At 40.4% G+C, this 21754-nt stretch overlaps 1 protein-coding gene across 1 annotated transcript in view; it reads left to right on the top strand.

The window, feature by feature from the left end:
* Window positions 1-10770: 10770 nt before the first annotated feature.
* The window catches only part of LOC6620572 (prolactin-releasing peptide receptor), a 30203-nt gene continuing 19219 nt past the window's right edge, over window positions 10771-21754 (top strand). Inside the window, exon 1 of the mRNA XM_002044740.2 lies at window positions 10771-11245. The gene's annotated coding sequence lies outside the window, so the exon portion shown is untranslated. The remainder of the gene's footprint in view (window positions 11246-21754) is intronic.

The raw sequence follows: 21754 nt of genomic DNA, 5'->3' as shown, positions 1-21754 counted from the left end.
ACCTGTTTGTTTCTGGTTGTTTGGCCTATAGGCTCTTTCCTCGTTATGTCGGGCGAACGTGGCCGCGAAAATACTTCTGTCGTTACTCGACTCAGCTTCTTGAGCTAACGCCAATGCTGATGGCAAGTCCCGCGGTTGTGCCGGAAAAACGGCAATTTTTAATGATTTCTTTAAGCCAGATATGAACGCGTGTAAAGCGTCATCCCTGTGCTGCTCATTAAGGACGGCCGCTGCGGCTGCGTCGTGTGTCATTATTGTTTTGTTTGTAAGAAGCGTTAGCTTCCGTTCTATCTCATCATAGTATTTGAGTAGGGGTAACTCTCCCTGCCTTGACAAACTTAATTCTTGTTTTATTACGTGTGCCGGAGTTTTGTCCGCATACGTGAAGTCTAAGCGCGCTATTATGGCGTGAAAATTAAATACCGTGTTAAATGAGGCTAATACAGCAGACGCTGGGCCTCTTACTTTATTTTTTAGGATTCCGACGGCCTGATAATGTCGGCTGCTACCTTCGTAAGGCGCAAATATTTTGTAGGCTGCAGTGGCGGCCTGTCTCCAGGAAACATAATTTTCCTGCTTGCCGTCAAATTCTGGAACAGACTTGACCATATCAAGGGGCTCACTACACTCAATGTTTGGATTCAATTCGATTTCTTGGAATGTCTGGATTTTCGGTTTTTTATTTTTAAGTAAACTTAACTCCCCCATAATTGCGGTCAGTTTTGCTTCGAATAGTTCTTCCTGCCTTTGAAGTGCGCAGGCTATGGCAGCCTCCATATTCGCAATTTGTTCCGCCTGCATTTCTGTTGCCCTACTGTTTGACGAAATTTCAATTCTATTTATTTCTGGCACTTTTCTATGTAAAAGTTCTAGGACTTCTTCGTCTGAGGAAATGTTCCCAGTATCCCTATACATGAGACAGTTCTTTATGTAAAAAATTTTGCGCGTGTTATAGAACTAAATCAAGAGTTTGTAGAATATTAATTATACGTATTTGTTGTATTTCTTAGCAAGAGTTGAATATCAAATTAATTTGTGGTTCGCTAAAATTTCAACTCCACAACTTGCTGGATATCATTTAGTTGGTTGGTGTATTTTTTTTACTATTCTTTATTTAAATTTTCTAACACATGAGACCGTATTTATTAGCGAACTTTTGGACAAAAAGCCTACTCACATGTTAATAAATTAATTTTATTGTCGAGGTGTATTTCCGACGGCTTTCCTTCGCCACCAGTTGCTGCTGCTGTCGTAGCTGCCGATGCCTCTCTATTTGGTTAAGAATTTTCCGCTTGGTGAAAGTTGGGACCTTTTCCTCTCGGTTGTTTTTTTTTTTTTTTGATTCGATCTGTCCAATTTATTTAATTTTTTGTGATTTTAGTTTTTTCACTTTTTATCTTTTCACTTCGGGTGATTGTTTTTTTTTTTCTCGCGAATTCCGTCTGGCGTGAGTCCGATTTCTTCGTTGGGCGACAATTATAAGTCGTTTGTTTAGTTTGGTTATATTTATTTACCACTCTCCCGTTAGGGCGAGGGTCACAATATTTGGGTATTTATAATTACAAGGCGTAAGCCTCGGAGTATGATTTAAAACTAACTTAAGAATTCAGTCCCGGTTCAACTCCAGGCCTCTGGTCCGCAGCAGAACTGCTGGCAGAAGGCCAGGTCAGCACTTCTGCGTCAGCCCGATCACTCGCTCCGCGAGTGCTCCGTGCGGGCTCGGGGCAATTGCACCTGGAGTACGCGATCAGCAGTTTGTTTAGTGCGCGTGCAGACCACCGGATATGGCCTGCAATTCAGCAGTTTCACTCCGTGAGAACTGCTTGTGTTAACTTATATTATATTATTTATTATATAGTAGAACAGCGATTCAGATTCTCAAGTAATATATAGGAACGTTTCAAAATAAAATACATAGTAGATATATCAGATATAGTAGATATAATCAAACAAATTGACATCTTGTGCGAGGAAAGCATAGATTTATGAAGAATCATTCCAACTCACTCAACCGACTCAAGCATTGATGTGAAAATTTGAATATAATCCGACAGTCCCTTGAAATCCTTCAAAATGTTGATTATGCCAATATTTGGTAAACGTAAAATAAATTCTAATTATACATGATGTAATGTAAAATGTCAATGGTTGTGAAACAAGCTTAATGATATTCTTATCTGCTAGATGGCGCCAATGTAGAATGTAAGCTATTAGATCTTATGTTGTGTAAAGGCACTTAATTTTATTAAAATCAACAGTTTATTTATGGACAAATAATCCGATAAGGTGTATATCTTGAATTTAGCTTCGATTGGTCTTAAAATGGCACGCCAATATGATACCAAGATATTTCTATATGCGCTAGCAATTTGCCAATTGATTTATTAATTCTAATTGCAATTGAAGATAATGAAAGCAAAATTGTTATTCCACTCAATTGTTAGGAAAATTTTGTACACATGATACCACGAACTGCCCAATACAAACAAGATTCGAATCTTTATTCTATTGCCAACAGAAGCCAATAAAACTTTTAATGGGTCGCTAAATGACTTCAAAGCGAAAACAAAGCTTTTAAAATGAGCGCAACCCATTTGAGCCAAGTCAATTCACAGGACGCACGCTTCAGAAATTCCAAATTTAAATGTTTCACATCATTTAAAATATTCCTTGTTGCTGCCTTTTTGCATTGCAAAATGCGATCTTTGTCATGTAAATGTTTGGCGTAAAATTTCATAATTAGCTAAGGTCGTTTTGAAGATTCGATTGAACTAGACTACAATTAGCGTTCTTCTGCTCTTTTGCATTTGCATAAATAATTTTTGTGACCTAAGTAAAGTTGCCATTATTTATACTGACAAAGAGTGAGTAATATATTATAAATTGCATTAATTATGTTGAGTTGTTTAGCCGCTCTTAAGTTAATTGGCATTTAAAATGTAAATCCTGGCGCTTTTAACAAACTTGTATGCCCTGTAATTAGATGTTCCTGGGATAAAACGCAAGTCACCGGTCGTTATCACAATCGCCAGCGTTATCGGAGTAAACGCATTATCATCATTAACCACTTGCTGCAATTATGGCGATAATTGAATTCCTAAATGAATATAATGACTCGACAAGAACAAGCACAAGCACCAAAACAGCACAATAGACCAGGATACAAGATGCTTTGTGGCCTAGCACATCCTTTAAAAGGACGTGGAACTTCAGGTATAATATCGCCGTCGAAGGACGACTTCTTAATGCTCTTTCAGCTAAGTGTATTTTTCCTAGTTAGGATTTAATTCCGAACGAAGGCATATCTATATTATATAGATATTTATAGATATTAAGTATATATATAGATATTATATAGATATTAAGTATATTCGACTTAAAAGGGCTTACGTTAATAATCTTTTTTTAAAAAAGGTTCTACTTGTATGATAATAGAACAGCAAGCCTTAAATTTCCGTTTAGAAGTGATTTAAAAATGCATTATATGAGTAAACACTCAACATTAATCTGCCTGTTAGTAGTTACAAGCGCAGGCGGAAGGCACTATGGCCTGGAACCCAGTATCCTGGCAACCTGGCAGTGAGTGAAAAGACGAGTCTGCTGTAATTAGGTTAAACACACACGTGGCTCCAAGTGCCTTTCTGCGAGTGTGTGGTGGCCGGGCGGAGATAAAACGCTGCAAAAATGAGGTGAGAAAATATAATAAAACAAGTGACGTCTGGCCCAGCGAATAAAAAGGGCGAGTAATTCGCACGTTTAGTCGCATGACAGCGAAAAAATTACGCAACACATGCACAATAGACAAAGATACAAAGATACAAACACATACGCCCATGGCAGTGGCTTTCCTTTCAGGGGGGGTTGGCACTAACACTAAAGTTTTATATTACAAATTTAGGTATGCTGGGTATGCTAGGTATGCCATGTGTTATAATAATAGGAATAATGCAATCCAATAGGCCAATAAAGTGATTATTGAGGGGGGCTAAGCAAAAGCAGTTCATTGCAGTTTACCTTTGTTGGTCCCCCCTAAGAAGATCTAGCCTCCACTCCGCCTCTGCCTCTGGCCACTCGTGTGAGCTTGTGGCGTCTAAATTACAATTACATCGCAGCGAAAGCTACGGCCAGAACACTCGAGTCGCACAACTGGCCTTGGATGGCTGCTCCTCCTGTGGCTGCTCCTCGTGCGGCTGCTCCTCCTCCTGGGCTGGACATTTGAGCATATGGTCGAGTAATTATCCTGTTGCTCCGGCCAGCATCTCGGCTAAGCCATCCACCACCGAGGTGCCCTGCTTGAGCTCCGCTGCCTATCGCAATGCCCATCAAGCTGGTGCGAGATGAGTTGATTAATTGAAATATTCCCAGCCTAAGGAGGCGATGGGACACCTAACTATGCAAAGGGATAGCTCATCGAGGACATTTGTTGGCCCGTCACCGAGGGTATTTAATATGGGTAATAGGATTATCATTGCAACCGCCACAATGACGGATGTGTTGGATCTTGTATTTCTATTCTCAGGATTGTATTCTAGCTAAATAGAAAGCTTTTAAATATGCAAAATGAAATGAAATGAAATGAAATTTAAATATGCAAAATGAAAAAAATGAAAAGTTTAAAATATTTCTTAGAACGCCCAAGTTACTGACTCATGTTTAGATATTAAAGATTATTCTATCAAGTAATTTTGTTGGATGGAACTAACTTGTAAATAATATTAAAATAACTATCATATTTCTTCAGAAATATTTAATGCAATTACCTTTATAACACTCAAAAATGAAATATTAATTTTCTAAAAGAGTTCTGGGTAAGTTTTAGAATATAGAGTATAGAGACAAGTAGGGTATCTTTCCGTCTCTTGGACTAAACAACTGTGCCAGGACGAAAACTTGTTGCCTTAACTTTTAATTAAGCCAAGAGTTTGTGTAATGTATCTGTCCATGCGTCCCTCTCTTCCCCCCCCCCCCCCACAATGTGTGCGAAATTAACAAATAAGCGTATAAATTATGCCACAACACGCTGGCAGCGCACGCTCACACAGGGGATGTCTTTTAGCCAGGATCAGGGAAATATGAGAACCAACTGCGGACGGGCGACATCTGCAGCTTTCCTGCCATTTGGCGTCATTGTCATCGATGTGTCTGCTCCACTGGGCAATAGCGGCAGGAGGGGCAGAAGGGACAGAAGGGAGGACGAGGCCCACAGCCAGTTGCCCATTTGCCGGTTGGCAGTAGACCGCATTCCAGTCAGCTTCGAATTACATTGGCTTTAAAGCGCAATGCGTCGGCATGTGTGTGCGTGCTATTGCTGCTGCTGGTCAAACATGACACTTGGCAGGATCCAGAAGCTCAGCGAACTGGGAACAGCGACTCCGTGATAACCATTAGTGTCTCGTGATTATATTGAGGTTTAGAGATGCGTACCAGTATCTTTCAACCGGAATTCTTTAATCCTATAGATTTGCAATCTGACATAACATATAAATACTAATTGAAATATTTTATTTGTATTATATATATTCAAGATGTATGTATACAAATACAAAAGTACATATTTCACTATTTCACTATTATTTATTGCCATTTCAGAGATCACCCAATGTTTAGAGGGTATCACAGCTGCTGGAGCCTGGAAGTGGCGCACGCTGCGTATGCGTGATATCGACGAACATCAGGAAAGTATCGGCAAAACGCCGACAAACTCAGTCAACCGCACATCCTTGCATCCACATTCACCTGATGGTCCAGGCTCCATGTGGCAGCTACCCAAATCGGTAGCATGGCAGCATATATGTTGGCCAAAACAGGTCTGGTAGCGATAAACAACATTCGGTGGTCATAGAATGGGAATCCCGAACGACCTGCTTTGTTGTTTGTACTGGCCATTATCAGTTTGCGCGTAAAGATTTTACGATCCTGGCTTAAAATTATTGAGGCATGTCCAAAAGTAGACATTCTTGAACCGAAATGTTACCGCGCCTTTCCCCATTCATTTTGGCACTCATTCCAGTTGGGTCGTAAAATAGAGAGATGAAATTGCAAGAATCGTTTCTAAAAGGCAGACAATTTTGTGTGAACAGACAACAAGCTTTTTAATGGGTTTTCGAGCTAATGAAAAGCAATTGGTTATGCATATGTTACATTTTATTTGTATCCGCTTGCAGGGCTTATAATGATTTCAGTCAGAAGCTTGCAGCTAAACAAAGGAGACACATTCGACCATATTAACAATATAGATTCTTGATCCATATCGCCAGGCTTCTTTTAACTTTCAAAAGCATGGCATTTGATTTGTGCTCAGATTTAAACCAATTGAACAATTTGCACTTTCTTTACCTTAGAGTCAGAAGCCATGCCATGCAATATAATAAAATTACAGCATTTCCCAGAAGGTAGTATATTTTAGGCAATTAATCCATTAAAAATATATCGTGGAATATAAGTTTATAAGAAATAATAAGCTGTGGCTTTGGAAACAAACATGCGGAAATGTCGAAGAGTCGACACCTTTCAACTGGTCTACTACATGGCTATAATTCTTGTTCCTGCACCTCGACAATACTTTGATGCCTAAACCTGCTTCTTGCCATAATTTACGAGCCGAAATGTTTCATTTCATGTTTTATGGGAAATAAATTACGACCCCGCCCAGTGTTCTCCATTGACAATGCCAGGCTTAGCTGGCGATAAGAACTTTTGGCCCACAAAAAAGGGGACAACAATAAAAAAAAAATGGCAGACGCAAAAGATGCCAAAAGTAATGGAGGAAGAACACCAAACGGATAGAAGTGAAATTTATGTGCGTTTATTGATTGCCGAACGGGAGGAAAACAGCAAAGGATGGAAACTTGTCCAGAAGCCCAGGCGAATTTATGTAAATTTAACTTTGGTCCTCAAAGCGACTTTTATGAAGACGCAGTGCAGCTGGGCTTGCCCAAAATCATCAGAGTGAGCCCATACAGTTGGAGTTTCTATTCTGGATGTCTTAACAATGTACACTGCACGAATATTCCAATCTTTTGATTGATTCAATAGGTGAGTATTTGATGGACCAAAAAAAGGATATAACTCAAATGTTAAGGCTTTTTCTAAATACGCTATACAATTATCTAGAAAAATAATCTTCAGAAAATAAATATTATAAATATTATTTTTGTTAGTTTTTAATATAAATAATTACATATTCATGTTACTTTATTATGTATTTTTTAGAACGTATATTAAGTGAAAAGTGATATTGCGGTAGGGTACTCGCTAGTTCTTTCAGACCTTTATAGATAGATAGTCTGCGCTCTTTGGTCGCCGTATCGCAATCAATGAGGCCTGAAAACGAAAGTCGCCGAGAGTGGCTGCTTAAAGTGACCAGGCCAAGAAGGGATCTGGATATGGGTTTCGGTCTTAGACGGTGACTTTAAGGCAGAGTAGTCCAAGTGTATGCATGTGGGTCATTTATATGCAAAGCATAACCATGGCTCCACAATATGTTGGCTCTAATAAGCCGGCGGAGCGGAGACCCCACCACGAGCACGTATCCCATTCCCACATCCCGATGCACAACTCAGGTAGCCCGGGATATAATTTGGTCTCGTATGGAACTCCTCCAGCGGCAGCTGCTGCCATAAATATAATTTCAATAGAAAAAGTTGCCAATATGTAAGTGCCAAGTATTGTTCGTGCTGTGCCCAAACATTTCGAACTTCGAGCAGTTATAGTAGTTTTCCCTCCCCAAAAATCGAGGACACTTATTGGCTTTCTTTAGACCTTAACATCGTTATTAACTTGCTGGCCACAGATTTACAATAAAAATAGATAAAAAGTAGTTTACGCTCCTTACAAATGGCAAAAAAAAAACTGAATAAAAGTTAAACAAACCATTTTAAATATATAGATTATGACATATAGAGATTCGCTTAAAGTTATACGTGTTTGATTGGTGTTATAATTATATACAATTATGCGAAATATTCCATGTAAAATTACTCAACGTAGCGCTTCTTAACGCCCACATACCCAATATAAATGTAATCTTACCCATAATTAAGGTAATTTATTATTAGCATCTTTTGAAGTCCCACTGAATAAGAAAACTCCAAAATACATCGATTGTAGCTTATAGTACTTCTTATGTGTTCAAAAATTAATTGGAGTGATATTTCTTTTCCCATGATTCAAAGGCATCAAAAAGCGTTTATTGAAAGATGGCCCGAAATTTAAAATTAAATACTAAAAATAGAATCAATATATGAGGAAAAACACGAGTATATAAGTATGTACACAAAACATATGTGGACAAACAAATGTATGTACCTATAAATATAGAATCACAGCGAAGTTCAGCGTCAACTGAGCAGCTGAGAGGGAAAATAAATTAAATTCTTAGGAAAATGGCAAAATAAACCAAAGTACAAAGTTTCTGTTTTTTAATTCTGTTGTTTTAGACATTGGGAGCACCTTAAATCGCGTATCTGATTTAAAGTGGTGCTTCTGTTGTAATGTTATATTATAATCTTATATATTATTGCATAATAATAACGGCGCCTTTATGACCACATCCATCCAATTGTTGGGTAGTTTATTGTATTTTCATAAATATCTTAATTGGAATCTGTATGTGAGACAAAACAAAAGAATATAACATTTCAGATATTTTCATAGTATGGAAATAATTTAGAACGAAATTTAATAAACAGTTTTAGAATATACTTTTGGTTAGTGCTAGCTCGGATTTATGCGAAGCTGTCTTGATGTAAAAGCCGTCATTAACCAGCTTCCTCTCATTCAAATTGACGTTAAGATTTTCACTTATGTTGTCATTATACCCTTACAGAGGGAATATTTATTATAGTTAGAGTTTTAAAAAGCAGTCAACCGCCGATTTGAGAAAACCATGTGCTTCTAAAAGCAAACTTGTTACTCAGTTTTGAAGGATCTCTTCAAGAAACAATCCCCATTTCAGAATATTTTCATGTCGAAACGGAACGGATCAAACCACTATATCATAAAACTGTCATATGAATAATCGTAAAAGATGGATTTAGATTTACAGAGAGGGTATATGAGCATCTGCTTGCCGCAGCTAGCCATCTTTGCAGTTTTTCCTTAAAATGCCTACGAGGCGTATGCGCAACACGGATTTACTTGATAATGTCAACAGGGCGTTCGACTGGCCTGCATGTATGTATGCTTGTTGGTGAAGATGCCTGGCAAGTAAATAAAAATTCATGAAAGCAGCGCTTGAATATGTTACACAAATTTCCCCTAAGAGTATGAGGAGCAGTCTGAAAATAAGGATGAGTCGTCTCAGGTAGAAAGTTGCCATTGTTTATGGTAATCGGCTAAAGGACTAAAGAGTGAGGCTGCGCAGGGAGATGGGACTCTGAAAAGCGGCCACTATTCACTTCACTTCTGGCAGAGCATAAATGTGTCAGGCGAGGTGCTTAAAAATATGAAGCCTTCTTCCGAGTTCCGAGGACGATGGAAGAGGGACGACAATCGGTGGCTCCGGCGGAGGAGTCTCGTCCCAAGTGTAAACTGTTTGTCGACTTGGCTTTAATAAATAAATCGCAGCTGCATCAGTTGGCACATCCCTTGTAGCCCTCACCGAATGCCCTTGACTGCTTGTGATTTCCTGTGGAACTTTCCGGCGACAGATAACAAAACAAATAAGGACACGAAAGGTGGTATACGGATTACGTGATACCCATTCCGGGTATTTCTTTATTAATTGGAAGATGATGTAGTGATAAAGATAAAGCAATATAATAATGTATTCATTATTTTAAAGTATTATTTCTTAACTACTTTAGAATATTTTTCACGTAGCTATAAATATATTTTAAATACGAGTAGAAACTTTAAATATTTATCAGTTTTATAAATCAGTATTTTGCTTTAAAAGTTTTAAAGTTTTTACAACTTTAAAGGACAATTAGATATACCATTGCAGTCACGAAGGGGCTGGGTGTAAAATTGCGAAAAGCGACGGAATGAGGTGACGAACGTCAGTAGTAAATACATATATGAGGAAGTTTAGAAGGTGAGCACAGGCTGATGGCGATAATTGGATGAGATACATTAATGGTCCATCTGCTTGTGTGCAAAATAAATGAAATATAATACTTGATTAGCTAATTGTTTGGTCCCCATTAAAGCAAACAAGAAAGAGATGCATTTTTGTCCATATTTGTAAAAGAAACGTATGGATTTCTTCCATATTTGCACAAGCAACTCATGGATTTAAGTTCTATATTTAAATATGTTATTAATAAAGCCCTGTGCAGACCTAGAGTATTTAATTAGAATGTAATATTAGCGAGCTGGTAAGTTCCTTGCAAATTCGGCAGACAGCAAATTAAAGTGTTACCCAAAGCCAGTTATCGATCTTTATGGTTTAAGATACAAATTCCGACTTATAAACTTTTACATGACATCAGTGGTTCTTTCAGCGATGGATTTATGAAGTTCCTCTTACCGAATTCCGCGGTTTACGGCTCATTTCAGGGCGTAAACTGCCATCCACTCAGCTCTGCTCGGCTTGCAGATAATTGACATGAATCACTCAGCACTTGTGCCACGGAAAGTCACTCAATTTTGGCTCGCCCACTCAAAGCCCTTGCAATTGAGTGAGTGAAACGCTGCGTATACGTAATAAACCGACGATGCTGCATATAACGTATACGCAGCGAGCGAAACGACTCAGTTGCTCGGCTCTCCACGAGCTCTTATCAGCAAGTAACCTGTTGGTCGGCCGTTTAGCCGCACGAAGTTGGACCGTTTTCAGTTGCCTGTGATTCTTCGTTGACGGCGGACGCGAAAATCGGCAGAAAAGTCCGGAAGAAAAGACCAAACAAGATTTTCAAAGGCAAAGGAAACATATTTTCATTGTGCGGCAAAGAACTGATAGCGAAAGTGGGAGCGAGGCAGTGAAAGGGAGACCAAACAAGTGCCGAAACGTGCTCGAGTGCCTCCATCCTTGCGGTTTTTGGTTTTTGTGTGTTCGGAGCCGTTCCCCCTCCTCACTGTATTTATATACATTTCGTATACGCGGTGTTGACACGTCGGCGGTCGACAGCTTTCGGTTTTTATTTATACCCCTGTTTAGTACTTTTACTCGTGGCCAGCAGGGCCAAAACTTTTCGCCTTTCCAACAATAATATTTAACGGCCAGAGTGCGAGTTAAAGATTAACTTACTGGAAGTCAGTTTGAAATTAAATCATTAAATTAAAACATTTTGGGGAGTGTGGGGTGAGTATGGGCGGAACGCCAAAATGTATTCGTGAATAAGTTTGACATGTTTTTTTGGCCACACCGATGTATATACATACATCCCCGAGTATATTCATTACGATCCGAACAAATTGAATTCAAGTCAACTTTCTCCTGCGGCCTTTTCTTTGGCTCCCACAAAGAAAAGTTTTTCCGCTGCCAAAAAAGACTGGAGGAGGCCGAGGTCCCGAAAAAAACATTCAACTTTTATATTGTTTTGCGACAAAACAAATAAGTTAGCAGCAGCAAAATGGGGAAAAGCACAAGAAGGCTAAATGGAAAGCGAGAGCGAAAAGAGATAACATTAGGAAAACCCAATTGCATTTAGAAGGAAATCGAAAGTGAGGGGGAGGGGGGAGCCACGTAGCCCGTTTACATTTTATGGCCAAGTCAAATGGCTCAGTCGTGACTGTTCCTTAATTAAAAATGCAAATTTCCCTTTAATTTTAATGGGTCCTCGAGTGTAGGGCGAACCGATAAACAAAAGACAGTCCGAACAACTTTCGATTGATTCTAATTGATCCCCTCTGACATGGATGCCAGTCATTCATTCAGCCAGCCAGCCAGCCATCCATCAATTGTTGATTCGATAAACAAATGCATTGATTGCTTTGCCCAACTAGGGCGCATGCTAATGACCATGTTGTTCAGGTGGGAATTGGTCAAGTTAGCCGCGTTGTATACGTAACGTTAATCATTATTATTGTCTGGGGACGCAGATGTCATAAGTGATAATCGTGTGATTTAGAATGATTGATGCTTTGATTTACTTATAAGCGGAACATTGGTTTCACATGCAAACTCGTTTCCAGTCTTAAGATCAGCCAAGTTAGTCGCCTCAATCGGAACATCTTCAGGTGCACACTGCAATATGCAATTCAAGCACCAGTTGGTGGACTCCTACGATAGCTCAAAGATGGAGGACCATGGATTTGAGTAGGAGGAAAACGCAATTCAATTTGCATATCAGACCGCGCCAAAGCTGCCTGATGGCCACTAAAACTGCTCTTTAAGGAAATTTCAGGTCGCCGAAATTTCGCAATTGAGGCGAAAATTCCTGAGATGATGCCTTGGATATCCTCACCCGATTATCCTTCACTGCTCAAGCTCCTTTCTCCCCCATTTGCATTTAAATCAACTACGTAATAGTAACAAATTGAGCAGCTGGAGCCCAAAAAAATGCAAGCAAAAGTTGCAAATATTTGTTTCATCCACTTGAAGCCAATGAGATGAGCGCCTAATTGCAGTCAGTTTTATATTATAATGTCGAATATTTTCCCTATTTTATGCAAGTTAAGCTGAAACCAAATATTTTTCCGAAATAGAAGTTCTGCTCAACTGTATTTTTAGAGAAATATTTGTTGAATTCCTTTTCGCCTGTAACGGCAATGTGCACATTCCGATGAAAACATTTACATATTTACAGAGAAAACTCAAAGCAAAACATTGGCATTTGGTTGGAAAAAGTACTTTTTTCTTATAACTACTTTCGGATTAAGAAAATATTTATTTTGAAGCCTTAATGGAAGCGAAAGATTTATTCCAAGCTGGTTAAACGATTCTTATTAAACATTTACTGATGAGCTGAAATTACTGAATTGAAAAAGTGTAGATAGGGTACTTTTTAGTCGAACCGCTGACCGAAAGCCATATTTCCTTTCCAAGCACTTGGTTTGTATGCTTTTTGATACCGTTTGCCATTTTATTGGCCACCAAGTTTTGCATAAATAATGCATAAGGCTGAAGGCGTGTATGTAAATACGCATTATATGTTCGTGTGTTTATGAGGCAAAGGGCTTGATAAGAAATGCGTAGAGGGGGAGCTTCGGCCAGCTGCTTGAATTTATTCGATTTCTCACAGTCGCAAGTCACAGGTGACATTTTTACGGCCAATCTGAGCGATGGAGGCCCCAGTTCTCAGTTCCCGCACAACCAGAGCAAGTCCGGGCAGCGAAGGAGCCATAAAACGATTGCCATTCCCAAGGCCAGCACTGCCAAGATGGCTATGGAATTGCCTTTGGCTTGGTCTTTGGTCTGGCTCCCTTTGCCGCCCTGTAATCTGGTTTTTTGAGTGGGTGGTCGGAGTCCCTAGTTGCCTCACCCATTGACAGCCAGCCAGTCACTCAGTCAGCCAGTCGTTTGTGGCTAGGATTTTCAAATTTCTCCAGAGACCAAACCAACCCGATTCGGCTCGACTCGAGGCTCCCTTTCAATTTACCTCTGGTGATGTCGATGTCTGGTTATGATTTCGGTCCGTGCAGTTGCTCACTTAACTTTTGTCAATAATTCAGGGTCCTCTGGGAGCCACGGTGGGAATAGAGCTGGTTGCGGGGCAGCCTAATGCAGGCCAAAAAATTAATTGCTTTTCAATTAAGCGACGGACCAAATAGGGATGCGCAGAAAGAAATCACTTCGTAGGAGCTTCATGGATGCTGAAACCGCAATTGGGGCCCAAACCCGTCGGCCAACAACGTAATTAATTCCCTATTCGTACTGGAGTCCTTTGGGCTGTTCGATTTCAGGAGAGGAAGAGTGCCCAAGCCTGATGTTGTAATGCCCAGATAAGTGCTTGTATCAAACAGCTCAAATAACTTATTAAAACATAAGTAAATTTCCAAATGCATACTATTTTGAATTCCCAGGAAACTTTCAAAGACGCGAAAGGATCCCGAAAAGGTGGCCATCAAAGTGCGCTTGGTCTTTCCAAAGTTAATAGAGTGTAAAGTTTCTTTTTGTCTAAATAATTCATGAAAAAGGCCTCATTTAAATATAAATGTACAAAGCAAATTCCTTTTCAAAGTTCCAAAAAGAACTTTTCGCTTTGTCATCTCCCCGAAATATAACCATAGAATAGAATAATCTATTTGACGCCAAAAGTTTTTTCTGCGGCGCCTCATGGAAGTGTATTTATCGATTCATTATAATATGGCTAGGAGCTGGCCAGGGTCTTCACCAGCGCCATCGCCATCGTCATCCTCATGGCCATCATCGTTTTGTGGGCAGCGCGAACCATCCCCACTCCGCATCTGGTTTTTTCCCCAATGCAACCCCATATCGTGGGCCACACCGCGGTTCAAATATCATTAAAATGCAAAAATTGACGTTCCACGTGGAGGAGGGGACTCGAAGGATGGGCGGGTTGTCCTGGTGGTGCTGGCTCTGGCCGAAACCCAGATAATAAGTGGGCGGTTCTGGTGTCTGGGCTCCTCCGTTCCGGCTTAGTCGAGATGCCGGCCATGAAGTGAACATTTAATTAATTTCGTTTGTTGTCTTGGTACGTTGATTAAAACGCCATTTACAACAGTTTGCCTGCATTTAAGTCAGCGCTAAGTAAGTTGCTTATTAATTTGCATAGACCGGGCCAAGTGCCTATTTTGCCTTCCGCCCCGCCTCATACATATATTTTTCTAAATGAACATATTGTAGACATGAATCTGCATAATGATAAATGGAAATTGAGAACAGCCAGAGCCAGGGGATAATCCCGATGAAGGTCAGCAGCTGGGGTGTATCGTGGCAACCCGGGATAACTTAATCGCTCAAAGCAGCTGCCACAGAAAAGGTCAAGTTCTCAATTTGCAAGAGTTTCTTTTTGGATATTTGAGGTCTGATGATTAGGTTCTCGAATTTTTGAAGAGCTTCTATCTCTGTTTGAATTTGTTTGTAATTTTTGCAAAATTCACTTGCTAACGCTATATTTTCTGTTAAATTTCAAATAAAATAAAATGATGTCAAATTGTTTATACCATGAAGTAAACAATCTTTTGCCTTATTAGGAATTCCGCGGCCATAAAACTCTCGAGCTTCTTGTTCTCCCAAGTCGCCATAAAAAATTAAGGCCTCCACGCTTTGGTAATATACAATGTAGATGATATTCGCGTGCTTTTGTTCTCATCTGAAACGATGGTTGGTTTCGCCTGACTTTAAGGTCTAGGCTAGAGGATTTCCTCGAGAGAAGATATCACCGCATTCCAAGACAATTTTCCGGTTGCCAAACTCGGTTATGTTAGAGCGTTTACCCGGGCTTCAACTGACCGAAGCGACACCAACTGTTTCGGGTCTCGGGAGTGTTGAATGCCCAATGGTCGTGGATCCCTCATTATGAGTGACGATGGGCAAGGACACTTTCCAGTGCACTGCCTTCTGATAGGGACATTCTGATAAGGACAATGGCGAAAGGGATTGCCCGTCTCGGTGGGCGGGGCAGGGCAACAACCCGTGAAGCGGCACTTATCCGGCTGAGATTGCTCTCCTCGAGCTGAATTTATGAAGCCATTGTCTCCGGCTCAACCGCAACTGTTTTGCAGCGAAGCTGCAGTAAATGGTCAATTAATTATGGTCACTGCCCCTTGAACCAGCCGCGCTCACATGATGGCACATGCTGCATCTGGAATGAGTAATCCTCTAGAGATATTATAGCTATTATATTATCGAAGGCAATATCTCAAAGGTATTGTTATCGTCTGAGTGATTTAAAAGAATGAAAACAATTATGGAAAAGCGTACTTTTAAGACACAAGCCACAACATATGAAGATCACTTTCAACAAAAACCAATTTGTAGCATGTTCCATTGACCCCTTTTGAGAGATTTCAAAGACTTCAAGGACTGGATCTTTTTAAATTGAACTTCGGTTCCAGCCCTAAAGTGCAGCGAAGTATGCAATAGGAACCAGACACCACAGCTCAAGGACGAGTAAGTGAGGTAGCTCCATGTGTAGTAGCAATAAAATTCATTGATTTTTATACGGTTCGAATATTGGTTGGGCTTGCCATGAGCCATGAGCCATGTGCCATCCATATGCCGTATGTGTGCGAGCCGCCGATGTCGCCGCGTGTTATGCAAGGACATCAGAGTCCGCAGAGGATAGAGGACAGGACACGGCCGGGACCAAGGTTGTGCAAACAAATGGCGTCAAAAGACAAGGGAAATTGGTTTTGGTTTCGGTTTTGTTATTGTTGCTGCGGCTGGCTGGAAAAAGGTTAAGCGTCTAAACAAGTGAGCAATGCCAAACGAGGAATAGGCACAAAATGAGCCATACAAACAACGATAAAGGAATTGGGCCAAAAAGAGTTTCAGTGCCCCGTGGAGGGGGTGAAACTTTGAAATCAACTGATTATCCTTGAAGTGGCATATGAAAGTTCATCAGGGAACTTTGCACACAAACGGGCCTCGAGATTCGCAGGAGATACTCTACCTTTCAATTGAAAGGACAGCCCAATAGAAAATTTGTGTGCAGAGTGCCGTTGAATGAAAATAAATTTCGCCAAGAGATTAAATTAGAATAGATGTTCGTCTAGTAATTTTCAGCACCTTAATTAAGTAAAGTAAGTAATATAATATGTTAAATATGAATGCATCCTTTCAGCAATTGAATAATTTAACATACAAAGGATTTTTGTGTATGAAGAATATATGAGATATTCAAAGCATAAGGGCCAAAGAGAAAGCCCACTTCATGGGCGCAAAGATAATCGGAAAAAACGAATGACCTTAAGGACTCGAACTACGAGTTGTAAGTGAAATTATTGTCCTTGCATATGCCAAATGAAAATTGTGAGTAAACAAGCCGAAGAAAGCAGTGGCTGACAGCACGGCCAGACAAACAGACAGCCGGACGGGGGAAAAGGACGAGTGTCCTTGTTAGCCACACCTCCTGTCATTGGTCCTAGTCCTGCAAACTAAGACTGCGGTCGGCACGCCCCCGGCCAAAACGCCCCCACATGTCGACCACTCGAAAGTTCGTCGCTGCTGTGTCCTTGGCATTTGCATTTTTATTTCAGACTCGGCTTGCGTTTCGGTTATTTCTACTGGGAATGGGTTGGGTTTCGGGGTTGGGTGTTGGAAAATCTGCCGGGGGAGTGGGTGTTGGCCAGCTCATGACAACTGCGAGTGCATACGATTCTCAGAAGTTTCAGCTGTTTCAGCAGCAGGCACTCGGCTGCCAAAAAGCTTACGTAAAATTATTAAGCATTCAGCCAACACTTCCCTACTGGGAAATGGCCGGAAAATGTCCTGCCGGGCTTAACTGGTCCAGTTATACTTATCTTAAGGTTGCAGGCCAGCAGGAAAACTGCTTCGTTAGTTTTCTGGAGCCCGTGTTTCTGGGCTCTAACAAGTGCCGACAAACGGAAGGAGTACGGGTTTCGACAGGACATGTCCTGGTTACACATAAACCTTATTTGTTACGCTATCAAAGACAGGATACATACTTTGTATTAGACTTTCGCAGTAAGCTCACTTAAGAATATTATCCTTGATTATAAGTAATGTAAAAAAAAATGTAATATGTAATATGTAATATGTAAAATTTGTATATAATTCACCAATTAATTGCACATTAATCCCAATGACTTACCGAATTGGGACTAAAGTTTTAAAAATACATTTTCCGAGCCTCTCACGAGTGCTTGAAGTTTCACCTACAATTTTAAAAATTGCTAAGCCAATAATCCTGGCACTCGAATAGCTTGGATTGCTGGCCATCACAAGGAATGGCCTATTACGAGTATTGTTGTTTTCATTGTTGATTCCGACGGATCATAATTGGCCCGACCATTTTGTTTTTGTGTGTGGGTTTGGTGGTGGAGGCGAGCTCGTGGCAATTGTAATTGCTCGCCATATTCAAATTGTATTTTTTCGAGGGACTTTAAAACTCGTTGAGGAAACCACTTACCACACACACAGTGGGGACCTTTGGCCTCTGGAACTGATGGCTCTTTGGCCGCACGCCTCGTTGAACGTTGGCCAAAAGTGCCCGTGTAATTTGTTTGAAATTCGTTTAGGTTTTTCAGCTTTTTCCACTTTTTTTCCGCCATTCCTGTTTCCTACTTTAAGTGGCTCGTGTTAGCAAACATTTCAATTTTCGAATAGACTGTCAGGTCTGTTATGTTCTGCAAAAAAGTGGGGGAGAACAAGCCCAACTGGAGGAAATCCATAGAAACGGGGGCCCATCGGTAGGCTGACTTGTTTACATTTTGGCTTGACTGGCCATGGTGTTTGCCATGGGATCAGGGCATTCGGGGATCAGGGAATACGGGGGGAGTTGGCCAAAAGGCCGCCCTTGGCCGTAAATTCATGATAAAACAATCTTATTAATGGCCATTCCTGCCCCCAATCTTTCTAATAATGTTTAACTGCGATTTTTATATGCGATTTCAGCTTTTTTTTTTTTGGTTTGATTTTTTGTTGCTTTTGATAAAATATTACCGCCTGGATTTCCTGTTGCCGTAGTGCTGGTTGTTGTTGTCTGCCAATTTTAGCCATTTAGTTTGATTTCAGCGTTATCTTTATGCGAATGCCGCTGACGCTTATCGACGGGTTTGTCCACATGGACCTTAATGGGCTTAGCCCGTTGGCATAGGGATGGGCATCGGAGTTGGTAGAGTCGGGGGATTTGTGGCACATTTCGGAGGGGAGCACCTCTTGGAGCCATAGCACTCGCTATTTTGGATGTGGCCATAGTCAGGGCATTAGAGGAGCATACATGTGGTCACAGGTATGCAGTTCAGTGTAGTGGCTCCACTAACTTAATTTTCTAGATATTCCACAAGGGTCTCTAATAAGTAGTAATCTACTATAATATTAACTATTTCTATACCTATACCTATATTTGAAGCTAGCCAAAGGGTATTTAAATCTCACTACCAATTGAAATTTCCCTACTTTTTGCCCACTTATGACTATTACTTCGATGCAGATACATGTGGACTTTGATATATGCGATTCGGAGTGGTGTGTGCATATACTCGATATTTATGTGTCCATCGTAAATGTGGCAAATACCCGCATTGAGTGAGTCAGTTACTGGAAGATTGCCCTCGATTCGTGTGCATCGAGAGACAAATGGAAATAACTCTCTAATTAGTTGCCGGGCATATAAATCATGTAAATAAATTAGCCCGCCGCAGCTCTCAATCGATTGGGTATATATGTATATATATATATGTATGTATGTATGTACATTCATATGCGTATGAATAATTCCCGAAGCCGACATTTCAAAAGTAGCTAAGTGCAAAGTGGCTGCTTACGAGTGAGGCAACCAATTAAAGTGCCAGTGCTATGGCATCGTAGAAAAAAAGCGCAAAAGCCAGAAAAATTCAGGCAAAATTTTAATTAAATTCCGCGTCATCAATCGATCCATGACACTGACGCAGACATTGAACACATGCTTCCAACGGCCCGAGTCTGTCCATCTGTCTGTGGGACCTCCAATTTCTTGAGTAATTTCCTAGGCGGCGCACAAACTTTATTCTTTTCGCAGCTCTTTAAAGCGAAACTAACGTCAAAGTTGTCCGCAAACTTAGTAATTGATTATCACGGAAATAGCCATGTTAATTAGTGCAAAAAGCTCGGCATTGATCACTGGCCACTCCGGTCAATCGTTAGTGGAGCTGGTGGGAAAAACCGTGGCCTGCTAATGGCATAGTTTCCATCTGCTTTTCCGGAGTGGCAGGTACTGCAGGTTCAGCCGAAAGTTTCCGTGAAAATATGCTCAAGAATTAGCTAATGGCGACACGCAAACGAGCTTAATCAACTTTATTCCGGAATAAGACTGGGAAAAATAAATATATATTATATATAGATGGTTGGTAAAAGATTCGGATGCTTAGTAATCTATGAATAAACTCAACTTAATTTAAATCCTATTGTTAATGCATTGTTATTCGATTATTTCCTGATAGATAGCGCTTGCTTTGCAATTAAACAAATGGTGTTTGATTGTTTTCCGATTAATATCTGGTCTATATCGCATTTATATTGTTATTGTTCAAGCTTTTGTCAGGTGGCTGTGAAAAGGATATATTTACAATATATATACCAGTGTGCTGAATAACCTGAGAAACAACAACCAAGTATGTGGTAGTTTATATATATTTCCGAGGAAACTGTCTTCCTTAAGTGTATTCACCCACGAAGTATTTAATTTGCTTTTCATTTAATTCCGCCCGGACCGAAATGGGAAATCAAAAGGACTTTGGGCGCATAAAAGGACCCAGAGCATGTCCTGTCCCTCTTTTTTTAGCACTGTGTTTTGGCTATCCTGCGCACCCATAAACATCCTGACAGTCCATTGAGATACACTTTAACTGCATCTTAAAGCCCGAAGCGATGGCAAATTCATTAATGGCTCTGCCCTCTGGAGGTCGCATGCACCTTGTCGCCATAAAACTCCCCAAGCGCCTATAAGTTGGCCATATACTAGCACTTAAGGAGGAGTCGAACAGTTTGATGCGGATACGGATGTTGCTGTTCCTGATATTGCGGAGGCAAAAAAAAGACCCATTGAAGTGAGCGCTTGTTCTCTCCCTGGCCTTGTTTCATTATGTCACGGGCTCAAAGATAAATCGTTGCTGCAGAAGACGCTCTGCTCAGTACACAGAAAATAATTTAGCTAAACAACGAAAATTTACAAGCCACAAACATGCTGTTTAATATTTAAATTTTGCATTCTACAAGAAAGCTGATAATGGTGCTCAAACATAAATATTACTTATTAGTAAGTTTGCTCCATTAGACATATACATTTATTTTCGACACCGACTATCTTTTCGCGCAGTGTAGCTCATAAAAAGCGCACAAAAATGGTGACAAATGCATCAAAATTAAAATTACGAAGTGCCGCAGATCACGGAAAGGACCGCCAAGATGACACACTCAACCTGCCTTGTTAGTAATGATAATGACAGCAGTGCGGCGCGTGAGTCCTGCGGAAGGACAATGGGGGCGGGAGAAAAAGGGCAGGTCGCAGAATCCAGGATGAAGGCGATGATGATGCCGACGACACTCGGGACTTGCCAATGCCGGCTGCTGGTAATGATTGTGATGGAGTTTATGGTCCACGGCAGGCAATCCCTGGATAAATGCGTTCATAAAAAGAAGGGCAAAACAAAAAATTGTTAACTGGCAATTTTTCTTGTTTCCCACGCGCTGTTGTTATCCCCAGGACACAATATCCGGCATTCGAGGCTCCCTCAACCTGCTCCTGTTTTCTATTAATTTATCAAAATGATTATACTGCCGCCGTTGGCCCCGCGGCTCTAAATTCCTTAGACATTCCTCTTGTTAACCGGATTGCAAAACATCCGGACTCTGCGAAACTTTCCGTAATATCTGCAGTAATTTTTTAGCAATTTCTCTTGTTTACATTGTCTTTGATGGTTTCTTTTTTGTTAATGGATACAAAATAGTGATAAAAAAGGAAAACCTCAAGCTTGATTGGGTTATTTTGTAAGTCATGCAATGATAAATGTTTCAAGTTTAATTGACCACCATCTATAATGCTTAAATGTCTATGAGTTTGCATATTTAAATCGCAAATTTGGTGGATTCTTTTGTTTGTTTTTGCGCCTTTGGGAAGCTTTCAATTAGTTTTGCAAACTTTGCCGTAAAAAGTTGTGCTCCTTAGGTTGTCAAAAGGATTTCTGCGGCATGCTGCACAAACTTTTTCCTCCTTCTAATGACACAATGGTCTCGAGTTCTAAT

The sequence above is a fragment of the Drosophila sechellia genome, chromosome 3L (genome assembly GCF_004382195.2).
Source record: "Drosophila sechellia strain sech25 chromosome 3L, ASM438219v1, whole genome shotgun sequence".
NCBI lineage: Eukaryota > Metazoa > Arthropoda > Insecta > Diptera > Drosophilidae > Drosophila > Drosophila sechellia.
The sequence above is the reverse complement of the archived record's forward strand: the minus strand, read 5'-3'. Positions and strand labels throughout refer to the sequence as shown.